Here is a 20759-nt window from a genome sequence, read left to right on the forward strand (position 1 = left end):
CGTCTGGTCCATATGACTGGGGGAGCACAGAAGCGAGAGATACCTTCGGGTATTTTAATGTTGTGAGTGCCCAATTTCCTACCCACAAACCTAACCATAGATCCCGTAGAACCTTTGTCTAGGTCATGTTTGATATGTCCTGCTTGATTTATCTTATGGTCGTGTAATTTATCTTTGTATGATATATCTTTCCCATAGCCATAATTAATTTAAAAAAAAAAAAAGTATACACCGAGCTGTAATAGACAGTTCTTTGAGCTTCGTATATTAATAAAAAGTCCAAAACATTTGCAATTGATCATTAGAGTTAGAGTCACCATACTGAGACATCACATTAGGATTGTCCTTTTCCAAACATACTTGCATCATGCATATTGCATCCGCCAGTGTCATAGCACACACCCCGTCAGTTTGTCCGTCAGTCCATCCCTGCACATTTAAGGTTTCCTTTTGTAAATATAGTAAGCATCTGCATATAGCATCACCAGTAGAGCATGCATTATTCACATCCAAGCAGCTCAGTCCCACTCACCGTCCTGCGTTTTCGTTACGCGCGTCTGACCTTCAGTGTTTGCATATGGCATTATCAATTCATCACTTTATCTGCTGTTTGTCAAAAGAAAAAAAGAAAAAAAGGGGTTAGGATTAGTGTACTTGTATTAAGTTTTACCCGCATCATTCAGTCCATTTGCGTATTATATAAATACAACATGCATCCTAGGTAGTTCGACATATGCATTCAGTATATATGCTCTATTCTAGTCCTGTTATAAAAGTAATAAAATCTTTCTCTAAAGCTAAGATGTCATGATCCAGGATAGGGAGGCGTAAAAAAGACCCAAACTTAGTAGTCACTCCAGCTTGCGGACGAGAGAAAGGTACAGGGAGACTAATTAGTATACCGCGGGCCGTACTTGTAACCCAACCACCAGTCACCATGTCGCTCGAAGAATCAGTCAAAGACCTTAAGAATGCTCTATCCATTTTGACCGACCGATTGTCATCCATAGAAGACAAAATCAAGGATGACGGTAGTGGTGAGGATGACCTAACCAAAAAGCTCAAGGACATGGAGAAACTTATCAAAAGAAACGCTAAGTATGCTGACCTACTCGATGTTGAATGTAACATGCCGAACATGCGAGGCAAACTACCTCCGAAATTTACGACCGCTGACCTACCAAAATTCAAAGGTACCGAGCATCCAGCTCACCACATAAGAAGCTTTGTACAAGCAATGGCCTTAAAAGAAGTGGATGCATCAGTTTTTCCGGCTATTTTTCCTTCCACTCTAGAAGATGTAGCCCGGAGTTGGTTTTTCTCCCTAGATCCTTCACGTGTATCTAACTGGGAAGACATAAAAAAAGAATTTCTGACACAATACTCCAGCAATGCAGACTTATTGATCACAAGGCGGGATTTAGAAGTTACGAAGCAAACTGAGAAAGAAGGTTTTACAGATTTCTTGGCTCGGTGGAGGAGTAAAGCTGAAAAAATGATTGAAAGACCGCCCGAAGCCGAACAGGTGGATATTTTTGTGAAAAATTTACGGGAACCTTATAAATCACACCTGCGATATGCAGGCATTGAATCCTTTGCTCGACTAAACAATATTGGTATACAAATAGAAGATGATGTTCTCGAGACTACTGCCAAAAATCAGTCCAAAGGTTGCTTTAACAAAGATAAGAAAAACTTTGCTTCAACTTCTAAAGGGGGAGATTCAGTAAATGTCGTGGAACAAAAACCAAGAAGGGAGTTCACTGATCTAGGTATGAGCCTGTCACGAGCACTGGACCGATTAATTAAGGAAGGATATATAAAACCTATTGGACCCACTCCAGATCCAGCAAACAAAAGTCCGAAATGGAGAGAAAATGAATATTGCAAATATCATAGAGGTAAAGGGCACGACACGGATTATTGCTTCACCTTAAGGCATGCTATCCAAAATTTGATTGATAATCGCACTATCCCTTTACCCAAAGCAGCCCGAAAGCTAAACAATAATAAAAATCCACTCGGAGACGTTCTGGCCATCTCAGCTAATGACTCTATTTATACTGACCCGACTCAGTTTATATATGATATTATGGGTTTATGGGTGAGTGATGAGGAGGACGAATGGGAAGATGATGATACGACTCATGATATTTGGGGTGATGAAGAAAGAGTATCTAATGACATTTGGGCAGATAATGAAGGCAAAGACGACACTGATACTGAACTCGACCAGAACAATGTACAACATTTGACTCGGTCAGGTAGGCACTATAAACCTACTGATGCAAGCCCACCCCAGGTTATGCAAAGTAAAGAAGGGGAAAATAAAAATGCACAGGAGGATGATGCTCTCATTAAGTTATTCAAGAAATTAAAAGCTGACATTACTGTTTGGGACTTATTCTGCAACTCACTGGAACATAGACAAGGTATTCTAAATGCATTGACAAGTATGAGTGTCCCATCTGAAACTACTCCGGCTGAATTGGCCAGTTATTTGACAACGGACAGAGAGGCGCCCGTGGTCACGTTCTCCAATAAATATTTACCCCCAGAGGGTATAAAGCATAATAAGGCACTCCACCTAACTACACTATGCAACAAAAAATATGTGCCCCTCTCACTAGTTGATAATGGATCAGCAGTAAACCTATGCCCACTCAGAACAGCCCAAGCTTTAGGCTTTGAAGAAAAAGACTTTAAGAAGAGTAATCGGATTGTTCGTGCATATGACAACACACGTCGAGACGTATTGGGGCTGTTAACAACTAATATAACTACTGGACCCATAGAAAAGAAAGTCACGTTTCTGGTGATCGACATACCTGCCTCATATAATCTTCTTCTGGGAAGGCCGTGGCTTCATGAGCTTAATGCCATATCTTCATCCCTGCATCAAAAAGTCAAAATGATAATTCAAGGATCAGTAATTACTCTAGATGCATCACCTGCCAGAGTTGAAATCACACCCAATCCAGTATTGCAAGTTAACCATGGTGAAGATGACGTAGACCTATGGGGTTTCAGCGAAGAGGTCGCTTTCATAGAAGATGAGTCACAACCCATTGATAAAAAAATTAGCCCCTATTATGCAAATACTACTGTGAACTTAATAATGAAAAACAGCGGCTACATGCATGGGACAACACTTGATAAGACTCCAAAAAGGGCATCCAACCCTTCACTTAACCGAATCAAACACGACCTCTTTGGTTTAGGGTTTCAGCCATCCAAGAAAGAAATAAGAGAAGCATTGACAAAAAGAATGAAGGAAAAAGCTGCTAAGAGAGACAATAGACCTACAAATCAAACAATAGGTGAATATCCACACACATTAAATGGACAATTTGTCAAAGAAGGTCATTATTTTCCATATTTTAACTTTCCAGAACCATTCTTTGTCGAAAAGACAAAACAGAAAGTTCCCGGATTTGAAATATTTGAGGACTGTTACTTTTATGAGGAGGCACTTCCCCTCCCATTAAAAATGCCAACCGAAGATTGGATTCCAAAAAAAAATAATAATGCCTTTGGTTTACTCTTTGGACAGGCACCCATAAAACACTCAAACCATTTTGTCATGGCACTTCAAGACAGCAACTTTGACCCTTCTAAGCTAATCACAACCCATTGCAACAATAACATGAAGCATGGATGGCGTAAAACCTGGAAGTGGACTACAACTAATGGAAGGAGTATCAAAATCAGTGTGGGAGAAGGGCCTATGTTTGAGGAAGCTGAGTCCGAACCCGAATCTGAAACCGAGTCTGAGACAGAGAGTCAGTCCGAGTCTAGCAAGCAGGGGTTTTCACCCTTCCATACCCCTATCGAGTCTAGTTTTATCAAGTCTAGTGTCCTAAATGAGTCGGGGTTTAACCCTATTTCTTTTCATGCTGAGTCGGGGAGTTCCCCTCGTAATTCTAATTCAAGTTCAAATTCCGAGTCTAGTGATCTACTCCTTAATATACTTCTTTCCAAGGATAATAAAATAACTTTCAATTACTTGTCTGGTTCTCCTACCCCTCCCATTTCTTATTCTGATTGTTTAGTTTTCGACGAAGATGAGTTGCCAAAAGATATAATAAAAGCATTAACACATCAGGAAAATAAAACATCAATAATTGAGGAGACGGAATTAATAAACATAAGCACTGATCAAGATAAGAAAGAAATAAAGATTGGATTGTCACTAAACTCAGAAGAACGAGCAAGTTTGATTAAAGTACTCACACAATATCGTGACGTGTTTGCCTGGTCTTATAAAGATATGCCCGGCATAGACAGAGAAATTGCTGAACATACTATCCCATTGTATCCTGCGGCAAAACCCGTAAAACAGAGACTTAGAAGGATGAAATCAGAATGGGCATTAAAAATAAAAGAGGAAATACAAAAGCAATTAGATGCAGGTTTTATAAGAGTAGCTAACTACCCGGAGTGGGTGGAAAACGTTGTTCCAGTACCCAAAAAAGACGGAAGGGTCAGAATGTGTGTTGACTATAGGGACCTTAATAAAGCAAGTCCAAAAGACAATTTTCCACTACCCCATATTGACATTTTAGTGGATAACACGGCTGATCACGCTCTACTTTCTTTTATGGATGGTTACGCGGGGTATAATCAAATTAAAATGGCCGAGGAAGATATGGAGAAAACTACATTCCTCACTGAATGGGGAACATATTGTTATACGGTTATGCCATTTGGACTTAAAAATGCGGGAGCCACTTACCAAAGGACCGCCACAACACTATTGCATGACATGATGCACAAGGAGGTCGAGGTCTATGTAGATGATATGATAGTAAAGTCATTGGATAGAGAAGGTCATACGACCGCGTTACAAAAATTCTTTGATAGGCTCCGAAAATATAATGTTCGACTCAACCCGCAAAAATGTGCTTTTGGGGTTACCTCTGGGAAGCTTTTAGGATATGTTGTTAGTAATAGAGGCATTGAGGCTGATCCATCCAAGATCAAGGCAAATAGAAATATGCCACCGCCAAAAACAGAGAAGCAAGTTCGGGCATTTCTGGGACAGTTACAATACATTAGTCGTTTTATATCCAAGCTTACCATGGTGTGTGAACCAATTTTTAAGAAACTAAAGAAAGGGGCATCCCTTGAATGGGATGAACAATGTCAGCAAGCATTTGAAAAAGTAAAAAAATACTTAGAAAACCCACCTATCCTGGTCCCTCCAAGACCTGGACTACCACTTCTCTTATACTTGACAGTAACCGAGACATCAATGGGTGCAATGTTAGCACAAGTTCAGGATGGTCAAGAAAAAGCAATTTACTACCTGAGCAAAAAATTCCTGGAATACGAAACCAATTATTCTCCAATCGAGAAATCTTGTCTAGCATTAGTGTGGGCCACCAAGAAGTTAAGGCACTACATGTTGACCCACATAATTCATGTCATATCACGAATGAACCCTCTTAAGTATCTCTTTGAAAAGCCAGTTCTTAGCGGTAGAATAGCAAGATGGACCATGATGCTTGCTGAGTTCGATCTTACATTTATGGCTCTTAAATCGATTAAGGGAAAGGCAATCTCTGATTACCTAGCTGATTTTCCCGTTTCAGAAGACAAACAGGAAGCATACGACTTCCCTGACGTGGAAATATTTGTTACTGATGACGACTATTGGCAGTTATTTTTCGATGGCGCATCCAATCAAAAGGGATATGGCATAGGGGTACTTTTGATTTCACCAGATGGGGCACATACCCCTCTTTCAGTCAAGTTATATTTTAGCGTCACAAATAATGAAGCAGAATATGAAGCGTGTATATTAGGACTTGAGCGGCGGCAGTTTGGGGATTAAAAACTTAAGAGTATACGGAGATTCGTCACTCGTTATAAATCAGATTTTGGGAAAATGGAAAGTCAAAAGTGAGGGCCTGGCACTTTACCAAACGTACCTCGAAACCATTCTCAAGCATTTTGACGATCCGAAGTTCATTTATTTATCCCGAGAGGAAAACCAATTTGCAGATGCTCTAGCTAAATCGGCTTCAATGATCAATATTCCAAATGAATTAGAAACTATCCCATTATGCATTGAAAGAAGAGAGGAACCAGCATACTGTATGGCCCTTGACGATAGAGTAGCTGGTGATGACGCACCATGGTACACGGACGTTTTAAATTATCATTTAGGAAGAGGCTTTCCGCCAGATTCTGATGTAAAGACGCAGCGCGCTATCAAAAGGTTTGCGGCACAATTTATTCTTAGTCAAGGCAAGTTATACAAGAAGTCTCAACAAGGGATATTACTCTTATGTGTGGATGGAAAGGAAGCTAAAAGAATTATGGAAGAAGTGCATAATGGTACTTGCGGACTGCACATGAACGGCCGAATGTTAGCAAAAAAGATAATGCGGATAGGATATTTTTGGTCGACACAGGAACATGATTGTACACAATACGTTAAGAGATGTCATAAATGCCAGATTTATGCCAATGCACAGCATATACCACCTTCATTGCTGTACAATTTGGCATCACCTTGGCCATTTTCGATATGGGGCATAGATGTAATTGGCAAAATCACTCCCAAGGGAACCGGAGGACATGAATTTATATTAGTAGCAATCGACTACTTTACTAAGTGGGTTGAGGCAGCGTCTTATGCTACCTTGACTTCTAAACATGTTGCCAAATTCATCACCGAAAATATAATTTGTAGGTATGGTGTCCCTCATAAGTTGATTAGTGATCATGGTTCCCATTTTAAGAAAGATGTGGCTGCCTTACTAACGCATTACAAGATCCAGCAGCGTAAGTCGTCTACGTATAGACCACAAATGAATGGGGCAGTTGAAGCAGCGAATAAAAATGTGAAAACTATAATTGAAAAGATGACAGAAAAATATCATGATTGGCGTGGAAAATTGCCATTTGCTTTATGGGGTTACCGCACATCAGTTAGAACATCAACAGGAGCGACACCATATTCTCTAGTCTACGGTATGGAGGCCGTGCTTCCAATAGAACTTGAAATTCCCTCCCTTAGAATCGCACTAGAAAGCCAAATACCAGAAGTCGATTGGGTGCAAGCTCGATATGAAGAATTGTTATTAATAGATGAGAAAAGACTCGCGGCTCTCAACCAGGTTCAGTTATACCAACGAAGAATTTATCGTTCTTTTAATAAAAAGGTCAGGGCAAGGAACTTAAAAGATGGTGATCTAGTTCTTAAAGAAATAAGGGCACCTGTCAGGGACCCGAGAGGCAAGTTCAAACCAAACTGGGCCGGTCCATACATAATTAAAAAGATCTTAAGAGGAGGAGCAGTGCAATTAACAGATATTGAAGGGGTTGAGTTCAGTCAATTAACCAATCTTGATCAGTTAAAGAAATATCATGTATAAAAAAAAAAAGAAAAACGACCCGCACCAGGTCAAATAAAAAAAAAAAAAAAAGGAAAAGGAAAAAGTAAAAAAAAAAAAAAAAAAAAAAAAAAAAAAAAAAGAGACCGAGAGGATGTAAAGAGCAGCGGCATTAGAAGAAAACCAGAGAACAGACCCCTTTTAGGTCGAAAAAGAAAAAAAAAAGAAAAAGAAAAAGACAAAATAAAAACAGCATAAAAGTAGCAGCAGTCATGAAAGAGAAGGAAAATAAACAAAGGAGGCAGTAATTCGGGAAGGAGACCCCTCTCAGGTCTTTTAAAACAAAAAACGAGGAAACAAATTAGAAAACAAACTTAAAGGAAACCCATAACAGGTTTTAATGGCAAATTCATAAGCACGCTATTAATATATGTCGCTCCCAATTAGGAGTTTGCAAAAAAAAATATACCATAAAAGATGGCAACTAATCTGAGGGAACTAATAATCGTCTCACTTATTCCGTGTCTAGAATCTATCATTGCAATAAAGTAATTCCTACTCTAACATTTGAGAATGCATAATTTCTCTTATTGCAGCCCTGTGGCTATAGCTGCTGTTACTAAAGATTCCACTTGTCACTCTTTCGGTTCGTTAGCTGTACTCTTCTTCCTAGGTTCATTCTGATCATTCGAGTCATTCTAATCTTTCTTTCTTTTCCAAACCAGACTTCTACTTCCCCCACTTTTGTGTCCCCTCCTTAAGTCTTGAGTTTTAAGAGTCAGGTCAGGTCCTTCTCTCACCTCAATAGCATCAAGTTCCAGCCCACGTTCCGCTTGGCGAGCTGATTCACGCTCCTCTACCGAGTGTGAAATCATCTAGGCCTTATAATGCTGGCTTATGTATGTTGAGTCAGAATTTTTCTTCACAGTCCACGTCACACGCGCATTCCAATATTGGTACCAGTTACGTAAATAAGTGTGAGTCATTGGAGAAATTCCAGGAGAAATAGTGTCTAAGGAAGGAACTCGTTGTGTACGCCCAAATTGTCGTAACAAGCGAGAAGGAAATATAAAAGAGGAATGAGTAAGCCCAGGTAGCCTATAATACGCCACAGAGGATCGCGGGGCAGTCATAGCATGGATACGCCACCATGGTATAGTCATACGAATTGGGAATTCATTGCTCATCCAGTCCCTCCAAAAGCTAAGCGATCGCTCTCCTTTGATGACTCTTTGCCTTCCAGCGAAGCTATGGGGTTGATAAGACAAGGGATCAAGAGGTCGTTCAATTAGTCGTATGTGCTCTTGCAGCCACACCTAGGACAAGGATTAATTGAAACTGTTTCAAGAAGACCCACAACAGGTCGACAAAAAAAAATGAAAAAAAAAAAAGCAGAACAAGGAGGAGAACAGGCGTGTTGTGACACTAAAAAAAAAGAAATACCTGAAGTAACAGGGGGCTACCGCAAAACGCAGCCTCTGGATTACGTCGCAAGGTATCCAATCAATGAAGGGTTTCAGCTAAAACCAAGGCCATGGGGAAGCAGTCGTTGCGCATGTGTTTAACTACTTTAAGAAGACATCCATGACCAAAAATAGTAGAAGGACTTACGAAGAGAAAGCGGTTCAGTAGGCATAATACCAGTGCTCGTTTTTTATAACGGGAATCAATAACAGTCCTAGGGTAGCTAGGGGAACTGAAGTGCGCAATCAGACGACAGAGATTCACTCTACGACCATTTAGAAACTCGTCCAAACGACTTGTAATACCCAGATAGTCTCTGAAATCCTTTCTCAGCTCGTCATCAAGTTTAGGAAGGGCAGGAGGAGACTGAATAGATAATCCTAGGATGGCACTAAATTCTTCCGTCATGGGACAAATCTCACGATCGCCAAAGCGGAATACGTGAACTTCAGGATCCCAAAATAAGGTAGCAGCGCGTAAAAATTCCCAGGAGATCTTAACTTGTTTCAGTGATAGCAGCAAGGGTCCTAGCTGAACACCAATGACGTAGTCCTTTTCATCCTTCGTGAGGTTGTCAAGCCATAATTTTAGTGCGTTTTCAAAATTTTAAGACATTGTGAGTGAAGAGTAAATTTTGAGATGGAGAAGTTTAAAGAGAGAGTGCTATTTAAAGAAAAGAAAGCTGGGGGCTAAAAGAAATCTTTATCCGTATTAAATACGGAGTTACCAGATACCCATCCTTGTCAGGTGTGGAATAGGAATAGCTACTGAGATTTAATAATTCTAGTAGAAGTCGATAAGCTGGACTTTCTAAGAAAAATCACGGCCAAAGGCTCGATTCCTATCTGAATTCGAATGCACCGTCCCTATTCTGGATCATGCTCAACAGCACCGTCTTTCACTTTTATTTAACAGAACTAGTAATGGAGATGTAACACAAATTTATCTAGTCTTTTCTTTTGAAAACAAATGCGTCATTAATTGTTTAGTGTGGTCTTCATTGTCAAAGGTGCATCAACATATAGCATTAGCATTATAAGGATACATTAATTTACATCATGCATTATTATCAGCATAGAACATAAAAAAATGTATTGTTAAAATCATTAATATCAGTCATTATTCACAGTAGTGTCACAATCATGCTATCAATTCAATCAAATTATCAAGCACACAACTCGATTAATCATTTGCACTATCAGTTTATCAAGCACACTACTTGATTCGTAAGACCAGTGAAAAAATAAACTTGGTGTTAATACCCAGCTTGGCCATATTGTCAAGCAAGAACTCGATTTAAGAAAGAAAAATAAAAAAAGAGCATAATTTCAATTCAATTCAATTATCAGTCAAGCACACAACTTGATTAATGACCAGTTAGAAAATGAAGCACAGCAAAAAGACAAGGCGAAATCAGTTAAACAAAAAGGCGGAAAACCTTACAGTTCGAATCAGAGCTTAGCACTCAGAATGCAAAATCCGGTCAAGCAAATCATGACCAGCAGGTTTGTCGAGTCTCCATTGAAGACGGCTACTCTGACTGATCTCATCCCACATCAAGAGACAAAAGATTCGATGATGCTCCTTCATCAATTAACTTGTTGCCAATCGGGGGCTCGAACCATAGCTACGATGGTGCATCTGCTACAGATTTAGTCCCATATCAGGATAGGACGTCTGAGCAATACTGAAAAGTTTTCAAAATCAATCGACAAAAAAAAAATGAAGCACGTACTTCGACAATATTCCAGCCATCGGTTATTTGGTCGCCAATCGACATGCCATATGACGGCCACGGCGGCGCAACCCACGCTGATTTCATCCCATATAAGGATAATTGAATTTATCAACAACAGAAGAAATTTAAGAACAAAGAAGAAAAATTAATTCATTCACAAAGTGACGATTGATTGGAGCTTCGTGGAGCAACCATGGAGGAATTTAATAAAATTAATTAGAGAATGGGGAGAAAGTACCTGAAGTCCTAATACGGAGGAAAACACGATCGATGAAGTGAGTATTCAAGATGCTAAATCCGTTTCACGATCAAAGCCATATCAGCTCCGGCGGTGCTTCGTCATCGTCCATTTTCTCGTAAAACTCCAGCACACAACTTGATTTTGAGACCTGTAAAAAATGGAGACATAAATTTGAAAAGTCAATCACCTCGTCGCTAATACGCATCTCGAACAATGGCTACGACGCGTACAACTGTTGCTTTGTTTAATTCCATACAAGAAGAATCGTGATGATTTGATTACCTCTCATGAGCAGCCATACATGAATTAAAGAAAAAGCCCAAAGAACTAACATGCGATTTATTGAAGTTTCAATCCTCTTAGTAACAATAGAGGAATTAATCTATTGAAAGACAAAGCTCTTTGTGATGTGCAAATCAGAAACAAGGTAAAAGCTTGTTGGTGGAATAATTTGGGGAAACGTAAATTGGGTTTTTCCTTTGCTAAAGAAAGCAGCGCATCAGTGATGACAAGTTAGAGACACTTATCCACTTCAATTTGGGGGCAACTAATTAGATCCACTTATTTCTCAACCCGTCTTTTATTTAAGCATGTACTCCCTCCTATTCATTTTAACCTTCCCCTTTCCTTTTTCATCTATTCATATAACTCTCCCCCTTTCCTTATTTAGTAAAGTTTTATACTTATTTTAATCACTTTACCCCACAACAATACCCCACAATACTCATACTTTATCTTATTTTAATCAACTTACCCCACAACAATACTTATTTTAATCATCTTACCCCACAATAATACCTTCCCTCTCTCCAATTACCTTATACCACCACAATACTTTACAATAAAATAATTCTACCCTTAATTTGCGTGCCATTTTGAAAGGGGAAGGTTAAAATGAATAGGAGGGAGTATAACGTATTCCCTTTAAACATATGCTTGGATAGGATAAAGTTACATCTTTCTATTTTTGCGAAATAAGACTTTTTGCAATTTTTTCAGACCTTTTCGTGAAATAAAATTTTACGATTGTCAAAATTTTCAAATCAATTGGTCGGCAGGCCCTCACATGCATTTTGAGTTCTTAAAATAAAATTTTCTGAACTTTCCCTTTTTGCAAAATAAAATTTTGCAATTTTCAAACTTATCGGTCGGCGGGCTCTAACACGCATCTAAGTTTGTAAAATAAAATTTTACGATCTTATCAATCCTTTTTCAAAATAAAATTTTGAATCCTTTGGTCGGCAGGCCCTGACATGCATTCCGAGTTCTTAAAATGAAATTTTCTGAACTTACCTTTTTGCGAAATAAAATTTTGCAATTTTCAAATCCTTTGGTCGGCAGGCCCTGACATGCACTTGAGTTCTTAAAATAAAATTTTCTGAGCTTGTCCTTTTTGCGAAATAAAATTTTGCAAATCTTAGTTTGTAAAATCAAATTTTACATTCTAGTCCCTTTTCAAAATAAAATTTTGGATTCCTCGGTTGGCGGGCCCTGACACGCAATCGAGCTTGTGAAATCAAATATTGCAGGTTCACCCTTAAGCTAAACAAAGTTTGGCTACACCAGATTCAAGACCAGCAAAACAAAGTTTTGCTTTACCAGATTCCAGACCGGCGAAACAAAGTTTTGCCATATCAGTTTCCAGATTGGTGAAACAAAGTTTTACCAGTTCCATTCCAGATTGACAAAACAAAGTTTTGTCATGCGATCCAGCACCAAATGAACAAAGTTTGGCTATACGATTCAGACAAGAAACAAAGTTTCACTATGCCAGTTTCAGACCAACGAAACAAAGTTTCGTTGCACCAGTTCCAGCTTCATTCCAGGTTAGTAAAATAAAGTTTTACTAAGCCAGTCCCAGATTCCAGTTACTCCAGACAGGTAATATAAGAGGCCCAGGTACGTTTCTTATCCTTTATCTGTTCCGACCGGACTACTTTGACCTTCGTCTTACTCAGACTCGGTCAAAGTGGGGGCTTCTGTAGACACCTCAAAATGTCTACCGGCCTTGCAAACACCCGATGATGAGGCCCTTATTTAATTCGGAATGAAACTTACTTGAATTTGATATAAGGTTATTTATGCTCGAAATCGTCCCTAAAACAACCATTTTATAGCCCAGTCGACTTCGACAATTTACTATATTTTTAGCCCACTTAATTCATTATGAGAGTAATATTTTATGTTGCCGGCATAAAACCGTAAACAATGTTGAGGAGTTACACATATTTTATGGGTCGTACTCAATACGACTTTTAATCAGGCCAAATAATAAGCATACACCTTATAATTCCAAGGCCTTATCCCTCTTTTTGGTAAATTAATAGCCCAGCCCAAATAAAGTTAATTATTTTTGTTGAGGTATGATGGTGTGCAAGGACGTTTCCGACAACAATAGGAAATTTGATTACCATACTATTAGGGAAACGTACTCCATATAGGAGATTCAACTAGTCAACTTGCGGATGAAGTTTGCCAAGTAGCAGAGTTACAGGAGAATGTCAATTGAAAAATCAAAGAGATAAAAAAAGCCAGCTAAATATTTCGGAAATTCCATCTTCTACATGAGTTTACGGATGAACTTGTATAGGATAGTTTTATTATATAAAAATTCCAGATCTTGTCAAATACTCCCGTCCTAACTAGTATAAATACTCCCATTTACACCCTTATAAACACACACAAAAAAATTCATAGAAATATACTACCTTTTCAGAAAATACTATTCCATACAAAATACTACCTTCCCAGAATACCCTCCACATACATACATCCATCCTATTTTGAGCATAAAGACGCCCTAAAGTCAGTTCGAGTAAGCTAATTGTCGAAACGCCGTATCCAGGTAGGCCTGAGGGTGTCACATCTATTCTTTACTTCTTATATTATCGTAATTTAGCTTTCGTTGTATGTAAATAATTTGTATAAAATTGTTCTAAAAAAACGTTTTCTTTTGCCTAAATCGTCAAATATATAATATTACAAATAAATAGTAGAGGCCGTCAGTTTGATGGGCGGTCCGGGTGCCTAACACCTTCCCTGACCGTACCTTTACCCCCGAATCCGCAATCTTTGGTTCAGACCGGAGTGACGGATCAGTCCCCATTCCAGGGATCAAAAGGGACTTTTCCGTTAAACTAATTTTTGTATGTTTTTTTATAAAACCTACTGGCGACTCCACATTATTTACCTATAATTTCAAAAAGGAGATTTTTTCAGGGATCTCACAGTCATCGACATATACCTCTACCTCCTTGTGCATCATATCATATAGGAGCGTGGTAGCGGTTCTCTGATAGGTTGCTCCGGCGTTGATGAGGCCGAAAGGCATGACCGTGTAGTAATATGTACCCCATTGTGTAGTGAACGCAGTCTTGTGCATGTCTTCCTCAGCCATTTTAATCTGGTTGTACCCGGCATACCCGTCCATGAATTATAGGAGAGCATGTTCGGCGGTGTTGTCTACCAGAATGTCAACATGTGGCAAAGGGAAGTCGTCTTTTGGACTCGCCTTGTTTAGATTTCTGAAGTCGACGCAGACCCGAATTCTTCCGCCTTTCTTTGGTACCGGCACAATGTTGGCCACCCAATACGAGTATTCAGATACTTTGATGAACCCGACTTTGAACTGTTTGTCCACCTCTTCTTTGATTTTTAAGGCCCACTCAGGACGCATCCGGCGTAGCTTCTGTTTCACAGGTTTAGCCCCGGGTTTGATGGGTATCCGGTGCTCTGAAATTTCTCTGTCAATCCCAGGCATATCTCTGTAAGACCAGGCGAACACGTCCTTGTATTCATGGAGGAGGTCAATGAACTGTTGTCTTTTCGAGGGGTCCAGGGTTGTCCCTATCCTAAGTTCTTGACGTGTATTGTCGGTTCCTACGTTAATAGGCTCGGTTTCCTCAATGATGGGGGTTTTGGTTTCCCGTTTGTCAAGTTCTTTGGCCAAGTGAGGTGGGTAGTTACTCAAGTCAAATTTCTCATAATCATTCAGAATCGCATTGCAGTTAAATTGAGACGAGTCATAAGCAAACTTAGCGTTCATTAAGTTGACACGAGCGAAAAGCTCGGAGAGGACAGATATCTCGTGGTCAGTCAGAGGCGACACGACAGAAGAAGTGGCCCCTGGAATGTGGCTCCGGGTTGTCACCTTTCATGGGAGTGGGGGTGACCTTAGTAGACTCGGCCTCTCCGAATCGGCCCACGACTTTTTGATAAAATAGTGGGAAGGGGACCTTGACTGGGACTTCCGGAGTGTTAGGAGCTATGACAGACTCTGACTCCGACTCAGACTCAGACTCAGATCCTTCTTTTCTTTCCTTCTTGAACATAGGGCCTTCTCCAGTTGTGATCTTGAGAATGCGGCCTTGGCGATCGGTCCACTTGATGGTCTTCCTCCAGCCCTGGGTGGCTTTCTCCGGGTCAGTATCGGAGATCAAGGCGGTTGGATCAAACTAATTGTCTTTCAGGGTGATGTTGATGGTGTCCTCATAGTCGAGGCGTTTAACGTTATCTTCCCCAAAGAGTAGTGTGGCAGCTTGTCCGTCGAGGCATGGTGACGGTTTGGACTCGGTTGATGGAGCTTCGATGTTGTCGGGGATAAAGTAGTAGTCCTGGAAGACTTCCACTCCCGGGTATCTAGCCCTGGCCACAGAGTCATAGATTGGCTCCGGAAAGCCGTGGTAGTGTTCAAACTCTCCCTCAGGGACGAAGTATCCGTTGAGGGTTAGGTGGTATGGACGGAGGATGACTCCGTGCTTCTTGCGTTTTTGGACTAGGAGGTTCATCTCTAGGATATCTTCATCAGTAGGTTCGTATCCCAGCCCAAAGGGAATGTTGGGGACCTTAGCCTATTTCAAGGGAGGCAAAGGGTCCTTTAGTGGACTGAGCGGCAAACCCGGGAAATAACCCTGACGCATCATGATACGGTTGATCGTGAGATTGGTGAACGGGTCGCCATCAGAGGTTGCCGATTCATCAGTTACGGCGTTTACAGCCTGGAAACCCCACATTTCATTGTCGTCCTCCTCAATGGCTTGGGAAGCTACCCCTCTTCTCATAACTGCTTTAATTTGGGAAGCGGGGATCGTGATTGTTTTCCCGTTGAAGGGGACCCTGATCTTTTGGTGGAGCGTTGAGGTGACCGCTTTGACGGCGTGAATCCAGTGACGTCCCAGGAGCATGTTGAAGGACGCGTCGATGTCGACCACTTAAAAACTGGTTTGTCTTTCTAATGGCCCAGTTGAGATGGTCAAAGGGACTAGCCCAGCGACCTTGCGACGAGTGCCGTCGTAGGCGCGTACTCCTTGGTTTGTTGGGATTAAATCAGATTCCTTAATGCCCAGCCTGTGGGCAGTTTTGAGAGGAATGACATTCACGGCGGAGCCGTCATCCACGAGGACCATCGGTATATTTTTCTGGAGGCATTGTACGGTGATATACAGGGCCATGTTATGATTGGCTCCGAACAAGGGGATATCCTCGTCGGAGAACACGACCGGGTTACTCAGATCAGGGGCGTCTCTCGTCATGTGTGCCACTATTTCTTCTGGTGATGAGGGGGAGGGCACGGTTAATTTCCCCAAGGCCTGCAGCAAGGCCTGTCGGTGCTCAAAAGACGTTGCGATCAACTGCCAAATTGAGATCTCAGCTTTTGCTTTCCGGAGTCAATTTCGGGATTGAGTTCTCGGGAGCCTTTGGTTGAGTGTCCACCTCTGGGACGATTTGGTCATTCGTTGTTGGAACGACCGTTGGGTTGTTCAGATTTTGATAGGGGCGACCGGACCAGGTGAGATGTCCGATTTCCTTCGTCCGCTTTTCCTTCCCTGGGATGACATAGACATCCTCAACATCATCCCGCCATATGCCGTTAATTTCAGGGTCTCGAGGATACCTTGGAGGGGTATTCCTCGGTGGGTAGTTCTTGTGGGGGATATTTTTGTGAGGGCGATTTTTGTGAGGGTAGTTATTTTGAGGGTAATTCTCGTGAAGGTGGTTATTTTGAAGGTGATTTTCATGGGGTCTATGCCAGAATGGTCGCGGGAGCAATCCATCCTGGGGTGGGTAGTTTTGAATGCTTGGGGAATTTTCCCTTGGACGTGGTGCCGGAGGATTGAAGATGAGCCGGCGGTAGGCGTGGTCGAGTCGGGTGATTCTCTCAGAAAGGCTGGCAATGGCCTCCTCAACTTGCTGAAACATAGTGAGCATAGTGGCAGCACTGAACACAAACACTCCGTCTGAAGGATCCTTTTCCAGAACATTCACCTCGTCGTCAATTGGCAAGATGAGATGAGAGCAATCTAGGGTCGGCTCATCGTCAGATATGGCGTGAATTCCCAGAGGATTCGTCTTGTTGTTTGGCTTAGTTGGCGAGGGTATAGGCAAATCTCCCTTCTCAATCATGTCTTAAATGAGGTGCTTGAGTTTGAAGCAAATTTCGGTATCATTCCCTTTCCCTCGATGATACTGGCAGTAGGCATTGGGTTCCAAAATCGGGATTTCTTGGCATCGGCCGGGTCCGGGGTGGGCCCGATCGGTTCTAGCTTCCCTTGGTCCATGAGCCTTTTCAGGGCACTTGCATAAGTTGACCCTATGTTGGTGAACACTCTCTGGGGGCGTTAAGTTTTCTTGGTAGATGGTTCGACGAGGTTAACCTCATCAATCTTGTTCGTCTGACCGTAAGGGCGAGATCCGGTTGAGGTGGATCCTTGATAACCCCTGCCAGTGGTCTTTGCTAAGACACCCTTTTGGAGGTCGTCCTCAATACGTGTCCCCAGAATCTTCAGATCTTGAAAAGTTTTGATATTATGATACCTCAGTAGGTTGGCATAAACTGGGCGGAGGTTGTTGACAAATTTTTCCACCAGAGTTGACTCACTCGGCTTAATGACCAACTGAGTACTCACCCTCCTCCAACGGGTTAGGAACTCAGTGAATCCCTCTTTGTCGTTTTGGGTTAACACCTCGAGAGTACGGGTGTTGGCCTGGATCTCGACATTGTCGGCATACTGTTTGGCAAACTCAACTGCGATCTCATCCCAGGTGGTAAGGTTTTTCGGGTCCAAGGAGTAGTACCATTGGCGAGGAATCGGCTCCAAAGAGGATGGGAAGATCCTCGTAAAACGTTCCTGTTTGACCCCCTTAATGGCCATGTAGTCTTTGAAAGTACGGATGTGGTTGAGTTGGTCCTCCACTCCCTTGAACTTAGGCACATCAGTCAGGGTGAAGTTGTCAGATAACTGGTCCCCAACAGGTTCGAACCTTTGGTTATTTTCAAAGTGGATGTTGTTACCCCGGGCTAGGAGTTGTTCTTCCAAGAGTTTCAGCCTCTTTTCAGTCTCAGTCAGAGGTGGGGTATTATGTTCCCCAATTTCCTTGTTCTCCAGGGCGTCGATACGGGTCTCGACGCGATCCAGGGTGACCTTAAGAGAGGTAAGCGGTGGCTGGGCTAGGCCGATCGATTGTGACATCTCTGTTGTTATCATTGTTGTTGTGGTTGACAGACGAAGTTGAAGACGGGGCCATGGCTCTGAGGCAGAAAAACGGCTCACATTACAACTCAATCAGACACGGTTCCAAGACTGAACGCAGACAACACAGAGGACGAGACCAAGATCAACTTAACAAGACGGGGTGACCGTGTGTGGTACCTCGGTGCTGACTCGATTTATGACGTGACGGTGTTTGATCGAACCTTTGACACGAGTCCAATCATGACGGCGTGACGCCATTGGATGGGTCTCGTGGTGAGACGACTCATAAGTAAAGACCCATAAGTACGTTTGCTTTGACTCGATAGACACGAGGCGGAATTGGAATTGTGGACTGAAGTTTTCAAAAATAGAAATTTTCAAAAAGATTCATTTGTCGCCTTGATGGGCGGCTTCCGAAGATAGAAATATCCGCAAGTCGATCAGTTGAAAAGGGTTGTCTTAAGTTTATTTGCAAAAGACGGTTTGAGTTTGAGTCGGCTCGGAAAGCGGTGTATTGTTTCCCAAGACGGTTTTGAAATTCAAAATTGTATGTTTTGAAAATCGAGTTTGAAATGTTTGAAGAGGTCTCGGGGACGGTGCATGGTCCTCGGGATCCCAAAAGTGTCTCGAGAAAAGGGTGTGTGCTTTTCTCGGGTTTTGAAAGAGCCATTGTCGACGCGAAACGAGTTAAAATCCGTGTCTAAACGCGGCGATTATAACGGCGTAAAAAGGTGATTTGAAATGGTTATACAAAACCGGGTCTGAAAATCGTCATTATGACGGCCTAGAAAGGCGTGTTGAAATGGTTATAAAAAACCGAGTTTGAAAATCGTCATTACGACGGCCTAGAAAGGCGTGTTGAAATGGTTATACAAAACCGAGTTTGAAAAATCGTCATTACGACGGCCTAGAAAGGCGTGCAACGGTCGGCGAAAGACCGAGGTTTGAAATGGCCATTATAACGGCGCAAAAAGGTGTTTTGAAAGTTTGAAATGACACGGAAGGACTTATGATCTAGTAGCACATAAGCACTCACAGTTTCATTATATTATGCATCATGCTGACACGGGTTTTGGCTTAAAAGGGTGGGTTACACACCAAGCAATCAAACCCCGATTTGCGAGAGGGATACCAATCCAAACAAAATGTGTAAGGAGGGTGCCCTAGCCTCGTGCTCGAAAATGATGAAAGCTCTTTGACGAAACAGAAATGTGTAACGTCAATGGTATGCTTGTCTCAATCGGGATTCGAAACGCGGGGATGAGAAAACTCACGCCAACGGGACGAGCCAATTGGTCGAAAAGGGTTAGGTTGTGGGCCCGGACAAGGAACTCGACCGTGACCGTAATATCAATTAATGCATTCCAACCAAGACCTCGTTCGAGTCTCACCATCTAGGGATCACAAAGACGTAAGTGTCCTAGTTTTTCCCAGCGGAGTCGCCAATCTGTGGACATGGCCCACCTGCAAGCCCAGCCGATCTGTGGACATACATCGGTCTTTTTTAAAGCCACGCTCGGCGGCGTAAAGATGCCTTCGACCGGATCGTTTTAGATCGGTCGCTTTCGTCTTGGTAAGGGTCTCAAAACGATTAGAGATGTTCGGAGTCGCCACCAAGCATTTGTGGGATGCCTGGAACCCGTTCGAATTCCACTTTATACCTCGGTCAAATAGAAGCACAAAGCAGCGTTTGACATAGGTACTAAAGATAAGGAAATCGTCCCTCTTTAGCATCCTATCTCTAGAATGACTCTCGTGCCCCCGGATAAGGTCGTCCACTATCCAAAGTTTCTGAGTAAGAGGTGAAGGTACGTATTGGGAAGCCCTTTAATCAGACACCCAATCCCGCCCGCGTTTAGCGGCCTTTACTGATCGATCTTGGTTGGTTGAATGCAAAAGTTGATAAAACGGTTTAAATGCATGAATGCGCATCCAATGATTTAAACCTAACATGTGAGAGCTTTCTAAGTCGGTTAATTTAATCCAAGTATCAAGTATAAGATGTCGAGTTGGATTAATGATTGATTTGCATGCAAGACGGAAATTAAACATCCATTTACCGTATTAGGTTTAGGGTGCATAACATGATCCATTTGTCTTAGTAAGGCCTTTTGAAAATATGGTTTTGAATAATTGAATAGTCATCTGATCCGTCCTATATCCGGGTTAACCGGAGTCAGGATCGTCCTAGACTAATGCTGGAAGGGAACAGGCCCTATACCAGACGGCTATAAGAGGCGCGAGCCAGCCGGCGGTGTAAGGGGCCTCCCTCTGGTTTTGAAAATGAGAAAGAAAAGGCCTGCTTGAGGCGCGGGTTAGCCAACGGTTGTATGCCGTGTTCTGACTATTTATAAAACGTTATAAAACGTGTTAAAAATGGGTATTTGAACCCGGTTTGATTTTAAAGGGTCGTTTAGACCGCATTTGTCGATTTGAAGAACTAGACTCGAATAATCATCATTATTTGATAATATTCGGTGTCGGGTTTGGTTTGACAAGCT

The 20759-nt window shown here is 41.8% G+C and overlaps 1 long non-coding RNA gene across 7 annotated transcripts; it reads right to left on the reverse strand.

Annotated features, from left to right (window-relative positions):
- Positions 1-237: 237 nt before the first annotated feature.
- Positions 238-11335, reverse strand: LOC141634172 (uncharacterized). 7 transcript variants are annotated; one of them, XR_012538929.1, is made up of 8 exons: positions 11069-11335; positions 10784-10934; positions 10543-10619; positions 10251-10448; positions 4234-4319; positions 2829-2893; positions 533-606; positions 238-429 (listed from the first exon to the last, which is right to left on the reverse strand). It is a non-coding gene; the product is annotated as an uncharacterized LOC141634172 (long non-coding RNA). The 7 variants fall into 7 exon arrangements; XR_012538933.1 differs by having other exon boundaries at positions 533-603; positions 11069-11322; XR_012538932.1 differs by having other exon boundaries at positions 533-603; positions 10251-10451; positions 11069-11322.
- Between the last annotated feature and the right edge of the window lie 9424 nt (positions 11336-20759).

Source organism: Silene latifolia, chromosome Y (assembly GCF_048544455.1).
Source record: "Silene latifolia isolate original U9 population chromosome Y, ASM4854445v1, whole genome shotgun sequence".
Taxonomy (NCBI): domain Eukaryota; kingdom Viridiplantae; phylum Streptophyta; class Magnoliopsida; order Caryophyllales; family Caryophyllaceae; genus Silene; species Silene latifolia.